Below are 18,334 nucleotides of genomic sequence, written 5' to 3'. Positions count from 1 at the left end.
TGAGAGGTCCGAGAACTCTCCATTTTTCCCAACAAGAGAGAGCCTTTATAGACAGCGAGATAGAGGAATTGCTTCACAAACACGCTATAGCAGTGTGCGATCACGATCCACGCGGGTTTTGCAGCAATATCTTCCTAGTTCAGAAGAAGGGAGGAGGTCACAGACTGGTGTTAAATTTGAGGGAGTTCAATTACTTTCTAGTGTACAACCATTTCAAGATGGTGGGCATCCATCTGTTGGCAGATCTGCTTCGGCAGGGCGACTGGATGGTCCGTTTGGATCTCAAGGACGCCTACCTATCTATTCCCATCTATCCACCTCATCGCCGCTTCCTACAATTTCAGTGGAACGGACGATGGTTCGAATACTCGGCCCTTCCTTTCGGGCTTTCCTTGGCTCCTTGGTGCTTCACCAAGGTGATGAAGCCGGTGGTCTCCCAACTCCGAGAACAGGGCATTCGGTTGATAATTTACCTGGACGACATCCTGATCATGGCTCAAAGCCCGGATCTAGTGTCGCAACATCTGCAGACAACTATTTTGTTGCTCCAAAATCTAGGATTTGTAATAAACCAAAATCCGCCTTGATACCGTCACAAATGACGGACTTTCTGGGGTTTGTGATCAGTTCGCAGATGGCTCAGTTGAGTCTTCCGAAATCGAAACTGAAGGATATAAGGAAGGAGATCAGATCTCTTCTCAACAATCAGATGGTCTCTCTCCGGACGGTCGCCAGGATAGTAGGCCTTTTGGCGTCGTCCGTTCAGGCGATATTTCTGGGGCCCCTTCATTACAGGGCCCTGCAGAGATTGAAGATCCAGCACCTCCAAAAAGGGCTGGCTTATTCAGACCTAGTGCCGTTGTCACAAGAGGTAAGGGACAAGATGCAATGGTGGTTGCACCATGTAGAAGCTTGGAACGGCAGAGCCATTTTCGGTTCCCTTCCCGAGGTGGTCATAGAATCCGACGCCAGCCGTTGGGGCTGGGGGGCGCGCTGTGGCGCTGTTTCAACAGGAGGACGGTGGTCTCCTCAAGAGCTAGAGTTGCACATAAATTGCTTGGAACTTCTAGCAGGATCCTTCGCTATCAAAACACTCTCACCTCATCAGACGTCGTGCTGCATTCTTCTCAGAATGGACAACGTCTCGGCGGTTCGATATATAAACAAGCTGGGAGGGACAAGATCCTCCATGCTGGTACAGGTAGCCAAGGAATTTTGGCAATACTGCTTCAACCGTCAGATCACGGTTATAGCAGAGTACTTACCGGGGCAGTCCAATGTGGTAGCGGACTGGAACTCGAGACACTTGAGGGATTACAGCGATTGGCAGCTGCTTCCCGAGATGTTTCACTGGCTGCAGGACCTCTGGGGTCCTTGCCAGATCGACTTATTTGCATCCAGGCTGAACAGCCAGCTGCCCAGATTCTTCAGCTGGAGGCCGGACCCAGCGGCGGCAGCAACGGATGCCTTTCTACAGGACTGGACGGGGACAGTGAACTATGCGTTTCCACCCTTCCTTCTCATCCCACGAGTGGCGTCCTACATTCTCAAACAGAAAGCGGAGGTGATCCTGGTGACTGCTCTGTGGAAGTCGCAACCTTGGTTCCCGACCTTGCTGGGGCTGTGCTGCGACCTTCCCAGGATGTTACCCTGGTCAGAGTCCCTTCTCCTGGGACCTCTACAGGAACAACATCCATTGATCCTGTCACAGCGTCTAATGTTGATGGCATGGAGGCTTTCAGGCAACAGTGGAACTTGCCTGGCGTTTCAGGAACAGCTAATGATTTCATCAAACAGGCTTGGGCCCCTTCCACGAGAAAAAAGGTATTCTTCAGCCTGGAAGGGATGGTTATGTTGGTGCGTGGAACGGGAATTGGATCCCGTGGGGGCAGGCCTTTCACATGTCGTGAATTTTTTGTCTGAAAAGGCAGCCGGCGGTTTAGCCTACAGATCGGTGAACAACTTCCGGTCTGCTATTTCCGCGGGGCACTCCCACATTGATGGGAAGCCAGTGGGAGTTCACCCCTTGGTGTGCAAACTCCTCAAAGGGATTTGTGTTGCGAACCCTCCCAAGCCTAAGTATTCGGGGCTGTGGGATGTTTCTCTGGTCATCAAACTTCTTGATAGTTGGCCTTCTAATGACTTGCTTTCTAGGAAGCAGTTGTCAGCCAAGCTCGCTATGCTTTTATGTTTGTCAGCATGCAGGAGATCTTCGGATGTGCGGGCGCTGGATCTTGCAGGTAGAGTATTCACTCCGGAGGGAGTTTCCTTTACTATTACAGGCCACACAAAAACTATGTCTAGAATGATTGAATATAATGCCTTTCATAGTAATGCTAAACTTTGTGTTGTCCAATGCTTGAAAGCATACGAGGAGTGTACTCGTTCCTTAAGGCCGACTGGGGTTACGCAACTTTTGATTGCGGTACAGAAACCTTTTAAACCTGTGTCCTCGGCCACTATTGCCAGATGGCTTAAGTTTATCATGAGAGAGTCGGGTGTTGATGTTCAACTGTTTGGGGCGCACTCTGTGAGGGGTGCTATTATGCATTGTGCTGATTGGTCGTCTGAGTCGACATTCAAACAATTCTACTATAAGCCGGTGGGAGATATTACTTCTGTTGTCTTTGATTCAGCGTTAAACTAGCATAATCTGAAGCCTCCGGTCCTGTAATATAATCAAAAATTAGCTAGCATTCGCGCCAAGAATTTTCAATTCTATTAAGGACACGGAGGCGAGGATTATCCCACCCGGCTATGTCATGTTATGATCATGCTTACCCACCCGTTGTTATGATTGATTCTGTTTATACAGGCATTACGGGTTCTTTATCTTTGTTCCAGGTTCTGACAAGAAAAAGGAGTGACGTCTCTTCTACTGAGGATTGCAGTTGGAACGCTGTTCCCCACTATCTCATGTTGGAGATTTTCTGGAGTTGGAAGTGATTCCGTGTTATTCCATGTTGGAGTTTCTATAAGACTTTTATATTGAACTTATGCTGCATGTTCGTGCAAAGAAAGAGGAAGCTGGGACTCTTGTAGGGCTAAGGAGGCGTGGCTTGGGCCAAGCATCATGGTTAATGTAGTTTAACTTTACTAAACTGTATGTTTATTGGCTGCTGTGAGTTTTACAGTAAATGAAAGAGAAGCATAATCCTCGCCTCTGTGTCCTTAATAGAATTGAAAATTCTTGGCGCAAATGCTAGCTAATTTTTGATCCCATGGGATATTTTAAAATGCAGACTTTGACACCAATTAAGCAGAACAGATTTACAGCTATGAGTCTCCTCGTTGCCAATGTCTTTGTGGCAGGGTTATAAAAAATAAATGTATAAGTTAAAGCCCTGATTTTGCATCGGGGTTTCGTTACTTTTTTGGCGCATCTCGAAGCAAAATCTCATTTGTTAAATATATTACAATATTTAACAAATGAGATTTTGCTTCAGGATGTGCCAAAAAAGTAACGAAACCCGATGCAAGATCAGGCAGAACTCAAATGTTTTCATGATAGCCACCCATGTTAAACGTATGTGTGAGGTCTTAAGATCCGATGTCACTTCTTGTGATGATGTCACGTGCCATTATATCACTCAGCATACTGCCTAAATTGGTTAGTTCCCCCTCCCCCTTTCTTTTAGGACTTGTAGTGTACACACTGCCGGGCACGCTCCAAAACGGTAGCTTGCAAATCGAGCCGCAATTACCCAATAGAATACAAACTTTGCCTGTGCCGTCAAGACGAGTTGCTGCGAAGAACGCCAAAAGGTTACTTCGCTATCAGGGAAACAAACACTATGCAGTCGTATTTCTGCATTCCACTTCTTATCACATATGCTGCTGGGAAGTGTAGTCCTATGCAATGTCACGTGAATGCCAAGGATGACAGATGCACAGTTCGTTTCCGGTCACGTGGGTAGTCAGAAAGCTGGGAGTGTATTGGTAGTCTCCGATGTCGCACGCACCTTAACCTTCTGTGATGCGCGTGCGCGGTGTTCCGGTTGTTGTCGGCTGTCTCTTGCTCTGCTCCACCCCGGGAACTGCTTAGACGGGCTGCCGCCATCTTCGGAGAGGATTGCAGGGGCCGCGGGCAGGTAAGGGACTGCTCACTGCTCGTCCTTGCGGTAGTGGCGCTCGCTTAGCTGCTGCAACTCAGGGACTATTACAGCAGGTGTGGACTGCCATTGTGGTGGGCTGTCAGTGTTAGCTAGAGTCTCGGCGAACTTTTTGGTGGTATGGGGGTGCACTGTTGGGGGTGTGTCCAGTGGGCTGATCTCTGGCCCTAGTCTAGTCAAGTGTTGTCACAGGTACAGTGGGTGGCTCACCACACCTTCTTCCTGCATTGTCTGACCCAGGGTCAGTGGATACCCCTCACAGTCCACACTGTCCACAGTGAGAGTAGTTATCTCTCTGGTTCATTACTGCAGTCCAGTGTCAAAGGCTAAGCGGGTTCCCTTGATCTGGCGGACAAACGTCTTGAGTTCTAGTGTCCTACTTGGTACCCCCTCCTTTGTCCACCACTTGTCTCGTACGATTGTACTATTACAAATTGTTTCTCCAGACAAGTTTTACAGGAATTGTTTTCAGTCTAAGAGATGACAAGTCTGTCTCTCATTAAGATAGCTTGAAGAAAGGCTGTTAGTTTGAAGAAAGGCTGTTTTGTGTCCTTTTAAGGGTGCACCTGAATCTTTTACCAGAGAGAAATACGGTAGCTGTAATTAATTAACAGATAACTTACGTTTTGTTTTGAAACAGTACTCAGACTTTGATAGCTCATTCATGAGAGGCCTAATGTACATACTCAAGCCATTTGTTTAAAAAAGCACAATATGCATACATTGCACCCGTTTCAAAGCTTTGGGACCTCCAAAAATTAAACATGAGAAGCTAGAAAAGCCTATTAATTTTCATTAAACTTCTAAATTCTAACGTCGATTCTGACAGCCCCGGAATCCGTAATGTAACCATACTTCTAACTCCCTTCTCCCTAAAATGGAAGTTAGCGATCTCTCATGTTCTACATTTTGATTTGTCTCTATGCAAGGCTAACCTCAATTAATTTAAGAAACCAGTTCGCAAATATGCCCATGTCTTTAGATAAACATCACGCCCCAGGTTACAGCCGGCATTCAGCTACGCCCCGCCCGCCCTCGTTTATGAGTAGGAGGTGTATTTTTTCCAGTTTGTAGGGTATCAGTCCTACTTTTTGAAGTGGCTTATTCTACTTTTGTTGGCCAGTCATCTACGTTTCGACTTCAGCCAGCCCCATTTGGTAACGCAGGGCATAAAGAGGGCCGGGCCCTTAAATGGGTGGAAGCCTTCTCACCGCATAGCATTTGAAGGCAGATCACGGGATGTCCTAGTTTGTAAGATATACTTATGGTTGCCACTTCAAATGGGATGCTTCCTTTCAGGCCTGTCCGCTCAAAGTGGTTGCAGTGTATATGTTATGACGTTATTTAAGACTTTGCTGTGCCTTTTAAGTGCCAAGGAAAGTAAACAAACCGTATCAGCTGGCTGCAGACAGGCCCTTTTTTAGAGGCGGTTGAGTTTTGCCAAAGCAGCCTATGTATGTAAGAACAACAAAATCGGCTTCTTGAAGATCCCCTTATTTTATTGGATGCACGAGGCAGTGGAAGGCTGTAATAGATGCTCAGGAGAGGATAAGTGTTATTTTACGGCTTTGCTTTTCAGTCACTACAAAGAAATAACACGTGTTTAAGTAGTTAAGAAACGCTAAAACCCTGAGCTTTCTAAGTACTGTTTGGGATGAAAAATGTCAGACAGGCAAATTAAAACTACAACTTTTTTGTAAATATGATTATTTATGCGTTCCGCATTCACAGTCACTATACCTTGTGTACCTCGTCCCTTATTGTGAGTTTCCTGTTTCGGCAACTATTAGAAGGTGCTTGCTTATAAATCTCAGATTTGGCAAGGGAGCGTAGCTATTGATTATCCCTTGTTGAAATGATTTCTTAGCGTACACACTTTTGTACACTGAGTCCCCTGTTGTAAACATTATCTTGGCACTTACTCCTAGCCACAGAAAGGTGTTAGATTCTGATAATCTTTGCAACTGCCCCGCTTGCCACATTCTGAATATTTATATAAACTACTTTCTTTGAGTTTTCTTGGTTTCTGAGTTTTGGATGTTTGATGATTTTTCAAAATGCAGTGTTACTGATACTTACTGTGTCCACAATTGCTACCTTTATCCAGGACAACTGGTTGCCACGGTGTTGGTTCTAGAATGTAATTTGGTTAGAAGGTTGACAGTTGTAAGCAGTACTGGGAGGCATAACAGCGCCTCCTGCTTGCTCTTTCAATAAACATCTTTCCTACCAATATGGTTTCATCACTCTACAAATTTGGTGACAAGGATCCTACCTTTGTTCCTGCCATTCACTGAAGAATCCGTGTGGTGTCCATGGTGAGAGAGTAAGCAAGGGGGACGCCGGTGTTGCAGGTGGAGGGAAGAGTGGGGGATTTTGACTGTGTCCGCACCACTTGGCGAGCCAGAGTGTACTCAAAGAATTTTGGTTGAATGTGAGTTCGGGCAAAGTTTTGGCCGTGGAGTGGGGGTTGTAGGCCACTTAGCACATGCACGTCAAATGAGCCGCCCATTTTCTGTGACCTCAACTGCTTAGTGCACGTTCCGCAAGTCTCGCAGTGAGCTCGTTCCTCATGCTACTCAACTGAAGGATCACGCGATAAACGTTGGCATGGTACACAATTGAGGCCCATGTGCTTGTTAAAACTGCTGCCTTGTACAATACGTTCCTCCCTGGACTTGGCTGTTTGTTAATGCTCTTCCTAGTACAATATGTTTTTCAGTGAACACAACAGCAACAGAGACTTGCACTCCACAGGGGTTGCGGCTGTGGCACCTCTGAGGCGTATCTATCGGTGATGCACACACCCTCATTGGAACTCTTCAGCATATCCCTTGGTGTTGCGCACACCCTCATCGGAACTCTTCAGCTTATCTATTGGTGATGCGCACACCCTCATCGGAACGCTCTAATCACAAACCCCATGTGAAAAAAGTTTATTGCACAGTTTGGGTCCAGAAGGTTAAGGTGTATTTAGTCAGATGGAAAAGAAGACAAGAATATGTGCAGAAACAGATGTGTTTAAGGATACGTTATAGGATTTAGACTGCTACTACCAACCTGCTGTCTGCACAGCCATTGACAGATAAACATTTTTTCAACGGAAGCAAAGTAAAAACTGAAACAGTGTGAGGGTACACATCTGCACTAAGGAAGTTCACAATTTCATGCAAGTTTGTTCCCTTGCATGATTAATTAATTCGGGACCAAATCATTATGCATGCTAATAATTCTAGTATTCAAGAGAAGTTCTGGATGTGTGGTGATGCTTTATTACATGACATTATTGCCATTTTCAAAAAAAGGCAGAGATGTCCAAAAAGGGTGCTAAAGCTGCATTAAAGCAAGGAGGAAGTAGAATACGTGTCAGTAATGTTTTAAGTCCATCGGGTGGGGAGATGAAGTGGAAACCACCTGGGAAGAGCTTTGTCACTAATCTGTAAATGACAATTCTAAAAGTGACAAGCGTCCAACTTGTTTCAGGGGTTGCAATAAGAGACATTTAACTAGACAAAAACTGCCCGGCGTTAAGGTCCAAATGTTCTTATTCTGGGCTCACCAGTCATTTCGCGGAGGTCTGTAGGAAAAGGAATGGAAGTGCCACTATGAAATTTATGATGGATAATCCTGATATGGAGCATGAGGTGGAGAACGAGTTGCTGTGTGATGACAGCATCCTGAGCATTGATGGAAATTGATAGCATTGCTACGAAGAAATAATCATGTTGGATGAGGATTGGCGGAGTGGGTATACAAATTGTTACGTACTCAGGTTCATTGTATACTATTGTGCAGTGTTCTGTGTGGGATGGATTTATGCAGAGGATCGTGTTGAAGGAGTATGCGGAACCAGTGTCTCATAAAGTGAGAAATATATTCCGAGTGTGAGAGAGGTTGTGATGGAACAGTGAGATACATTGGAGAGAAATGGAATTATTGAACCAGTGTGAAGTGCAGAATAGTTGGCACCCTTGGTTGTAGCTCGAAAGTTCAACAAGCAGATAAGATTGTGGATTGATCTTAGGGATCTCAACAAAAACATCGCGGTGGATAAGTGTCCACTTCCTGGATCAATGAGCTTTTGGCAACAACTAAAGGTGTCTAGTGGTTTTCCACAATCGGTCTAACGTCTGCTTATCACCAGATTCCACATCACCAGTCTAGCAGAAGTTTACCCTCATTCATCACACCATTTGGGTGTTACTGATTTGTCGCATAGCATTCGGTCTTGCGTTGACTGCAGCTGTGTTCCAGTGTCTAATCCATTTGTTATGTAAGGACCTCAAAGGTGTAACTTACTTACAAGATAATATACTCATTAATGGTAGAGACAAACAAGAACATGACCACAGGTTGAAGTTGGTTTTAGAAAGACTAGCTGCTAAGGGGGTTGACTGCTGAACCGAGGAAGTGCAAGTACGCCATTTGGTCAGTAAAGTTGGTAGAGAGGGTATTTCTCCAAAAAGGAACATTAATAACTCTATTAGCAACACATCAATACCATCTTCCAAGGAGGAGGTCAGATCATTTTTTCTTTTTATTATTAGAATTTTCTTCCAAATGTGTGAGGATTAAGACAATTATTTAAGGAGCGGCAAGAGTTTGTGGAGTGAAGAATTGCATAAGGACTTTGAAACTATTAAACAGGATATTTGTGCTACAGTCCCTTTACAAGGGTTTGATACTAGTGAATGCAGTGTTGTGGTGTGTGACGACTGATGCCAGTGGCACGGGACTAGGTGCTGTATTACACAGATTTCTGCTAATCCCTCTAAGTGGACTGTGGCATGGGCGTCTCATTTCTTGTATCCTGCTGAGCAGACATTTTCTGTGATTGAGAAGGAAATGTTTTGGGCTAGTCAAATTGAAGAGAAGAGTGAAGATCTCATATTGGTGGCCAGATGTATATGCATATAGGTGTGCAAGAGCTAATGCTTATTGTGTTAATTCGTATAAATATCTGTCAGTTTTCCGACCTTCTCTAGGAAATGCCAAGTGTCTGGAAAATCTCTGGGAGGGGTAGAGTATTGTAGGCTTCGGCCAATTTTAGACTTGTGGGGTGTCTAGAATACGTAATTGTTCTCTTGGACCTGTACTCCAGATTGCTGTGGTTTGAAGTTTGCAATAAGGTAAATATGACTACCGTAGTTTCCTTCCTAGAGAAAATGTTCTTGAGGGAGGGAATTCCCATATCCTTGTTGAGTGACAAGGGTCCACAATTTATTGCTGACAAGTTGGTGAAATTTCTGTCCAGGAATGGCTTTAAAGGCAAACAGACTCTGCTTTGTCATTCTGCCCGAAATTGTTCTGTGGAACAATTTAATAGTGATGATGGGTAGTGTGCAAGCTATCACTAAATCTGGCCTGGATTGGGGAAAAAGAGTTGGGAAGCATAATATGGGCGTACAGAATCACTCCTATCGTGACTGGTTACAGTCCCTTAAGGACTTTGAGGGGAAAAGAACCATTTACCAAGGACACCACTGCATGGATGAATATGAAGGTACAGAGCAAAGGGTCTCCCTCTGTTGTCAGGGGTAACTTAGTGAAGGTGCAAAGAGTGTATAAAGAGTTTTACAACAAGAAACATGATGTGAAACACTTACGCTTGGTACCAGGTTTTAGATAACGGTCAGACTTGATATTCAAACTAATAAAGGTTGAAGTAATCACTCCGGCCCGCTTAAAGTGAAGAAAGTTTACTCAAAGTCAGCGGTGAGTGATAGAAGGGTTTGGCACTTTAGAAGACTGTCGAGATGTAATAAGGAGTCCAGAGCTAAAACATGGTGTACCTAAATAAGGTACCTCTAGCGGAGTTTTGAGAATAGCTGCTTACAAACCCTGTGGAACTGGTAAATTGTTGGGTGTGCTCTCTGCTGTGAAAGAGAAGGGATGGGCTGGGCTATCAGGCAGAGCTCTTGACTAGGAACATACTTGAAGGAAACACGCATTGGCAATGCTATTGGATTTCGCCTATTGAGGAGCTATTCACTTTGCCAGTATATCTTAGCCATGTTGTACACCAGTTTGGCTGCTGTTCAGCATGGTTAAAGTTAGTGGGGTAAATGATAGTGGAGCAGGGTGTCGTAAAGTGGAAGAGAGAAGAGTGTTATGAAGCGGCGTAGAGAGTCTTAGAGTGGTATAGAGTTGAGTGTCATGAAGTGTAGTGTCATGGTGTGGCGGGCGTAAAGTGGTGTAAAGTGTTGTGGAGTGAGTAGAGTGTCATAAAGTGGAAGGGCGTAGTGTTGAGTAGTATATAGTGGACTAGAGTATTGTGGATTAGAGTGACGCAGAGTGGAGTAAATTGTGCTGTGGCATAGAGTGGAGTAGTGTTTGAGAGTGGAATGTCATAGTGGCGTAGAGCGGTGTAGTATAGTGGTATAGTGTGTTGTAGAATAGAGTGCAGTGTAGTGGCGTAGAGCGTCGTAGAGTGGAGTAGTGTCGAATGGCATAGAGTGGAGTAGAGTGTTGTGGAGTGGTGTGCAGTAGTGTCATACAGTAAGTTAAACAGAGTTTAATGGAGCAGAGCATCTTAGAATGCAGTGGAGTGTCGCAGAGAGGACATTAGTTAAGTGGCGAAAAGTACAGTGTTGCAGAGTAGATTGGCGTATAATACATTGTCTTTGAGTAAAGTGGTGTAGAGTGCATTGGGGTAGAGTGCAGTAACGTAGAGAGGAGTGGTGCACGGTAGAGTGGAGTAGAGTGCAGTCTTGCAGAGTAGAGTGACCGTATGCAATTGGGGTAGAATGGAGTGGTGCAGAGGCGTAGAGTGCAGAGGCGTAGAGTGCAGAGGCACATAGTAGAGTGCACGGGCATAAAGTAGAGTGGTGCAGAGTAGAGGTGTAGAGTGCAGAGCCATAGAGTTCAGTGGTGAACAGTAGTTTAGATTGGCGTGGAGTGTATTGGTTTTGAGTAAAGTGGTGTGTAGTGCAATAGAGTAGAGTGGTATAGACTACAGTAGAGTGGCACAGGGTAGAATGCAGTGGCATGGAGTGGAATGGTGCAGAGAGGAATAGAGTTGTGTAGAGTAGATTGTTTCAGATTAGAGTGAAATGCTGTAGAGTGCAGTGGCGATGAGTGCAGCGGTACATAGTGGAGTAGTGTGGGGTAGAGTGCATTGGCATAGAGTAGAGCAATCTAGAGTAGACAGGAGTCGAATTAAGTGGCGTAGATTTGAGTGATGCAGAGTAGAGTGCAGTGACACCCCTTTTCTGCATTGCCAAGTTTACCTTTTTCCGTGGTCAAACACATTGGCAATGTCAGAGTTTACTCATCCCTAAGGTTATCCATGTTAGAAGTGGAAAAAGGGCTGAAGAGCATGCAGTTTAATGCGCATCAGCAGTTGTATGCTGGATGATTCTAAGATCAAGAGGCAATGGAATGCCTCGTAGAGCAGTGTGCAGTGACAGGTGTGACTTTGCAGGCAGGGAAGGTCCTGTCCCTTGTTAGACTTCTTACTGCTCATCCTGATGCAGATAATGATTGAGGGCTAAACCTGCAGCAGCAGGTCCCTTCTGTCAGCAGAGGGTCCTCGCAGAAAATCTCTAGATCTGTCCTTAAAGCTGCATGTATTGCCCCTCAACATGTTTTGAGGATGGGCAGAGCCAATCCTTGAGAGGGAAGGAAAGCTCCATTCTCTTAATGCCATGGCCCTCTCAGGTTGCCCTCTCCAACTGGATATACTTGTTACTTTAATGGGTTCCACCACAATATGGCTTGAGAATGGTGGCCTGATGCCTGTCTTCTTTGTAACTGCGACAGTTATCCTGTTAAAAATCAAGGACTACCAGAGTCCCATCCATGGTCAAGCTAGTCCTACATTGGAGATTAAAGTAGTTGAGCTGCCTACCTGGATGCTGTGTGCCCACCCCAAGCAGGATGACCAGTGCTACAGATGTAGAGAAATACTTGAAACATACCCCGTTCTACCTGGCCTCCGCCACGCAGAGGGGCAATATTTGCCTTCTCTGGTCACCCTCTGGTGTGTGCAATGTTGAGGCCTACATTGCTCTGTTGTATCATAGGAGCTTTGAGGGGAAATGTTGGGGTGCTGGGATGTGATGAGCCACGCGAGAAGTACTCAATGTGTTTGACATGACCTCTGACTTAGTCACAGCCTAAAGTAGGCTCCTCAAAATTATCTGTGGCTACGCTTCTAAGCAGTGCTACCTAGGGGAGCACTCCAATGTACCAAAGGACCAGGCAATGGAAAGGAGTAAGCTTGTTTCCGGTCCAGGGAAGACATTGCTTGGCAGTTCGGGCTGGACTGTTCCCATGAGGCACAGGGTCAGACTGATTTGCATATAGCCATGTCTGAACTGGGGTGGCAGAGTGGGCTAAAGAACGGTGATGGATTAAACCCAGATCTTTTGACTGGGTGTGAGTGTTTGATTGATTCATATGCTCCGTCCATCACCACCCCCTTTTGTACCCCATCAGGTGGAGCGACGCACTTGTTCAATCCAACAGACTGTCTCAGAGTTTAGGAAGTTGGGCATGGTTGTCCCATTCTTTGGCTGGGACTGGAACTTGCGCGACTCCCTGTTTGAGAAGTCATCAATGATGTAATTTAACATGCCATTAAAGACTGCCTCCCTTTTGTCCTGAATACAAAATGTTAGCGATCTACTTGTTCATAAGAACTCTGTGGCAACACTGAAGTTGATAACTAGGGAGTTAACTAACAGCTCTACTCTTAGAAATATGTCTGACTTTGCATGTCTGAATATTTTTCTGAAATTAATTCGGAAGATATTTGTGAACTCATAGAAAATGTGACCTAAATTTAGCTTTCTAGAGAACTAACCATAATTTCTGTTAATTTATAATGGCAATACTTCACATTTTACAGCTTTGGTTCCATTGGGATGGCTTCAGGTGTGCCAGATGTTTGTCATAAATACAGAATGTTAGATCTTCAGATGTTCATTAGACCACTGTTGGAAACTGCTGTTGACTACTAGGGAGTTGTCTGACAGGTTGCCTCTGCTGGTGAAAGTGCATGTTTCACTCTCTATGTCAGAATGTTTTACTGAAATGAATGAGAAAGATATTTGAGAAGACTTAGACAATGTGTCCTCCATTTGCTTTCTTGAGCCATAACCATAATTTCTTTGACAAAAGGAACCACCTCATTTTATTCATTTTCAAAGAAAATGCTTTTTAGGTTTTACAGCTTTGATTTGTCATAAGTAAAACATTTTTTAGCATTCTAGTTCATTCAGGCACTGGAGAATATCTATCGATCATGAGCCCACCAGTCAGTTAAAAGTAAATATCCTGTTTTGCAGAGAGTACATCATCAACCGTGATGCGTTAAGAACCCCTCTGGGTCTTAATCATATGTAAATGTAGAGTGGTCAGTTTCTCTCCTTTTCAATATAGGATGCATCGACACTAAAGAGGGACTTCAAATGGATTCAGTTAGCCACAATGAAAATAAATATGTTGTGATGGCTCATAAATACATTTGTAATCTGTGAATGTTTACAATGATTAGTACTTCGATCTCTATGAATCAAAAATACCTCCACTAATCGGCATTATCAAAGTCATTGTCACTGATATATCGCATTATCGTTTTGCGGACCACAGTATCCATAATGCATTGTGATTGCACAGTTCTTCCATCGACACAATCCTTCCATTTTAGCCTTTTGCAGAATCTCGTTTCTTTCAGTAATCCCACAAGTACATATCATCATTTTGCCTTAAAGAAATCAATTTCATGTTGGCTAGAGTGATACAGTATCCTGTGCAATATAGAAGACGATAATTCTGCAGTTCTAAGCTTGAGGTTATCTGACTTTCCATCATTTAAACACACCCTCAGCAATAGTCAATAGTATCTCCATTCTGGAATGTGCAAGTGTCAATTCAATACTCCTACAAACCGTGGCCGCCTCAAAATGTCTTCAAAATGAACAGCAACCAGGCAGCCCTCCTATTTTCCAACAGTGGCCTCACTTAAATCAGGTAACTCCGTCTCCACTCAGAAATTCAGTCTGTGTGTATATATTCATTCCAACTACTTAAATGGGGGGGGGGGGTAGAGACCACCTCCTCTCTTTGTAATGTAAAAAGGCATATTTTTTCTTCTAAAATGAGGTAACATATATACCCTGAGCCGTTTTTACCTATCTCTGAACCTAAAAACCCTTACTACCAAGCCCTGAATCTTAACTACCCCGAAACCTAGTAAAGTGACATAAATAATTTTTATATGAAGATCACTGTTGTAAAGTATCTTTTATCCCCCGCAAAAAAATGACCTGCGTGATACTTACTTGCATTGTAAAGGTGCCACATGGTAAATGCTGCGTGTTAAAGGTATCCTACCCAGTAGATAGGGCTGCTGGAAATAAAAGTTCCTTACATACACTTGTAATTTGGGGATAGGGCTGGAACAGCATAGAAATATTCCAATTCCTTTGTTTGTTTAGCTTTTCCACGAATCAACTAGCCAAAAAGGTACCTTGTTTTGAAGAAATCTCTATGTAGAAATGAGGTTAAGTGTTTAAGGGTTAATATGAGTTTTCAGATTTATGCATCTGTTGCAATCTCCTGTTTGGAAATTGAGCTCCTTGTCCACAGTGTCTGAGAGGTAGAGTAGGTGAGGGAAGTGTTGCAACCATTCGAATCTGTAGTATTTATTGGAGTTGAATGGAATTCATGTTGCATGCACTACTCAGTTGTTAAATACAAAGTGCATAATGCTTGAGGTTTAGCACCTTCTTGACAGTTCTTAGACCTTCAGTGATGTTGCTTCGTGGTGATCAATGCTCTCAGCAGACGTTTAACCCCTTCGACGCTCATGACGAGCTGGGCTCGTCATGAGGTAGCCTCCTCGCACGCTCATGACGAGCCCAGCTCGTCACGTAACATGCGAATCCGCAAAATCCAGCGTACGGGCGGAAATCATGCCGCACGCATGCGGTTAAGTTCACAAACCAACCGGAGTAACTCTTTCTTAAGAAACACAATGAAGGCTGAGCAACTCGCGGTTGGCAACAAAGTTAACACCAGCTGGTCATTGAACTCTCACCCTTCTATTAGTTTCCTGAATTCTCTTTTCCATATGTTCTGCTCTCACTCCTTTTGGTTTTTTTTCTTTCATGGCTTTGTACACTTTCATTTTCTAGTCTAATTTTTTGGTCTCCACTGCGACAGCGCAGGCCCTCTCACTTTTAAAAGGTATTCTATACAACAACGTGCTTGGGACCCAACCTTTACTTACCATTTGTTGGCTTCATTGTCACTCTTATTTTCTGCCTTCTAAATGGCCAGTGTGTTCTGGCTTAACTTACTCTTCTTTCGTCTGGAGCATGGACCGAGTACAGATTGCTTCAGCTTTATTATGGTCCATTTGCTCTTGGTGCTTTGATTGAGATGCTATTTTTTTTCTTCTTCCCGTCATGTTGCTTATACTGTATGTAAAGATGCGTTCTGTGCACCTTAAACCCATGTGTGATCTGCGCATATTGGATCTAAAAACGGTTTCTCTGTATTCTATACACAATGCACTTGTGTATTACTTGCATGCTGTATGAATATGGACTTTGCACTCTGCAGAATATACGTGTGTGTTGTGGACATACTGTGTATACACACCTGTTCTCTGAAATGTAGACATTGTGTACATGTGTGCGATCTGCTACTGCTGTATGTTAGCATGACAGTGCTCTGCTTCTCAGCAGATACCTTTCCCAAGAGGTGTGTGTTGCCTCTCCCTGGCTCAAGGCAGTTGAAACACAATACTTTTTCTTGAAGTTCAAGTTTTGCTTTTTCTATTCAAATGAAAATGTTGCGGAGTACACAATAGACCATGTTTTGAAAACATTTTTCAAGGAGACTGTAATAAGGAAAAGTTTTAACTGTGCATGCTTAATTTATTCAGTTTTGAAATTTTTGCCTGTGGAACCAGGAGCAAAAGGTTTTAATGCCCGCTTCTCGGTTTAACCACATTGAGACATTTGCTACACCATCTGCGTAAGCTGTACATATGCAGTGTCTACATTTACTACATTTCTACATATTTGCCAAAATTGGCATTTATTTAAAAGCCACGTTTTTTTAAAATATAATTTTAAGTTTACCTTGTCTATTGTTTTGTGTTCTAGAGTAGTTGTAACAATTTCAGGAAACTGTGTCTATAATTATGATTTTTGACATTGCCACAGTCATCTTTGGTCAGACTCTTCCGAGTTCAAAGAGATGTGGACTACCTGTGTGCTACCAGTGTGTTGAAGGAGTCTTCCAAAATGTTTTTCCAATGGTTACTTTTATTTGAAGTAATTGTATGCTGAGTAAACTGCTGGTATTTTGAACTCCTCACAGCATCCCTTTCCTTTTCTTTGAAAAATGAAATACATTATTTTGTCTAATTGGAACTTTTCCTATTGATCCAACTTTAACTCTTAACTGACTTTTAACATTTTTGGGGGGAAAAGATCTATGACCTTGTCATCTATCTGTCCAAACCTTATAAAAATTTCCAGTTTTCTCCATATTTGTTCACAGACATCCCTGGCCTCACAGTAGTTTATTTTTTAAATAAAATCCGTATTACTTTTTGGATGCAAAATGCTCTCTTCACCTTCCTAAGTTTTGGAGATATGCATTGGACCCATCCATGTGTTTTTTTTCTGTCCTGTATCTTGCACATTCCAATCGTAGGATAGCGACCAAATTCACTTTGTGTTGCTCTTCATCTTGGGACCCCAAAACATGATTACAGTTAAGTTGTGTCTGTGCTTTGTGCACTCTTATTTCCTCTACCTGGAGAGCAGTCCCAGTACAAAGTTTTTTGATCTCTGGGTTAAGTAAATGTTCGCCCTCACAGACGTATTTTTCCAAATGTGGCTTGATTGGCAGCTCAGGACCCCTTTAGGTGGCACCATAACTGGCCACCTGGTCTTCCCATGTAACCAGCCTTCTGCTGACCAACCTTCCCCAGTAGGAGGATCAGAAACTTATGGCAGCATCATATTTTTATGAATAAGTACACTTGAGAGGGTTAACCTAAGTTATAGTGATCTCTTCAGATAAGTTGTGTAATTCTTAGTATATCCCTAGAGAATGAGGGATCCGCACCTAGGTAAATTAGTGCGATCCTGGCATCTCTTTGATAGTTTTGTAGGATCCTCACCCGCAAGTACTAGCTGTGGCATGCCACATCATTGAATCCTCACCCACTGCATCTAGTGTGAGTGGGTGGGCTCAATGCAGTTTGTAAGCAGAGCTCTTGTACTAAAAACGAGGGATTATGAGTAAATTAAAAATGTCTTGGGGATCCTAACTACAATTCCCGACTTCTCTGACTTCATCACTAACTGGGAGTGAGAAGTTTGCATCACGTCTATTGCGGGATGCAGGACTATACTTCCTGACCTTACCACTTCACCAACCATGACGAGGTGGCTTCAATGAGTCTATGCCTCACACCCAGTAAGCAATCTTTGCTGCCCGCCAGCAAGGGGCACTCCTGTGTCACGTGACCTGCCCAGCATTCTACTCAAAACATTGCATTTTCGAGTACAGCTAACATGCAAGGAGTGAAGGGAGCCAAATAGGTAAAATTACTGACAAATTACCTTGACGAAGTAAGTGAAGGGGGTATTTTGCCTGGAAATGCGGTAACAAGCGCACACCAAATGAGGACATCGAGTCATCTTTCTCTTATCTCCCCAGTGTGTGAGTACACAGATGATACCTTTTTCTTTACACTTGTGTGTGCATGCTGTACACTGTCATTTTATGTTCATTTAATATAATTTTTCTTATGTTGTGTGCTTTTAATTGTATATTTATGTACAGGTTGAACCTTGTTGGCTTGATGGAGGGGTGACCACACGTGTTTGCATGCCTTGTCGCATGCAATAGGCATATTGTGCCAAATCATAAGGCAAGACTATGTAAAGGGGTCTAACTGACTGAAATATAAGTGTCTATAAATCTCTTTCCTAGTAGAGTCCATAAAGAGGAAAACAATCCCTTATTGTCAGTATGTTTGCGTGCATCTTGTTTGTCTGATTGCACTAGCCTAAAGTTGGAAATACCAACCACGAATCATAGGGATTCAATATATCTCTTGGTCCTGAAGAAAGCCTACTGACCCTTGGTGGCATATCACAGGCTGAAACATGAGGAGCTATCCTATCCACGAAACATCTCACTGTTTTTTTTTTTGTCAAAGGTGTTTTTATTAATAGTTGAAGAACAGA

The 18,334-nt window shown here is 43.5% G+C and overlaps 1 protein-coding gene and 1 long non-coding RNA gene across 3 annotated transcripts in view; both read left to right on the top strand.

Moving 5' to 3' along the window:
- The window catches only part of LOC144766765 (uncharacterized), a 201,009-nt gene extending 198,005 nt beyond the window's left edge, over nt 1-3,004 (top strand). Inside the window, exon 3 of the long non-coding RNA XR_013597917.1 lies at nt 2,845-3,004. This is a non-coding gene — a long non-coding RNA (uncharacterized LOC144766765). The remainder of the gene's footprint in view (nt 1-2,844) is intronic.
- A 923-nt stretch (nt 3,005-3,927) lies between these two features.
- Nucleotides 3,928-18,334, top strand: part of ITCH (itchy E3 ubiquitin protein ligase) — a 981,537-nt gene continuing 967,130 nt past the window's right edge. Inside the window, exon 1 of one of the 2 annotated variants that reach the window (XM_078652175.1) lies at nt 3,928-4,091. The gene's annotated coding sequence lies outside the window, so the exon portion shown is untranslated. Of the gene's footprint in view, nt 4,169-18,334 lie in introns of both variants that reach the window. The other variant, XM_078652176.1, reaches the window with a different exon arrangement.

The sequence above is a fragment of the Lissotriton helveticus genome, chromosome 7, assembly GCF_964261635.1.
Source record: "Lissotriton helveticus chromosome 7, aLisHel1.1, whole genome shotgun sequence".
NCBI lineage: Eukaryota > Metazoa > Chordata > Amphibia > Caudata > Salamandridae > Lissotriton > Lissotriton helveticus.
Note: the sequence above shows the minus strand (reverse complement) of the source record. Positions and strands in the feature narration are given on the sequence as shown.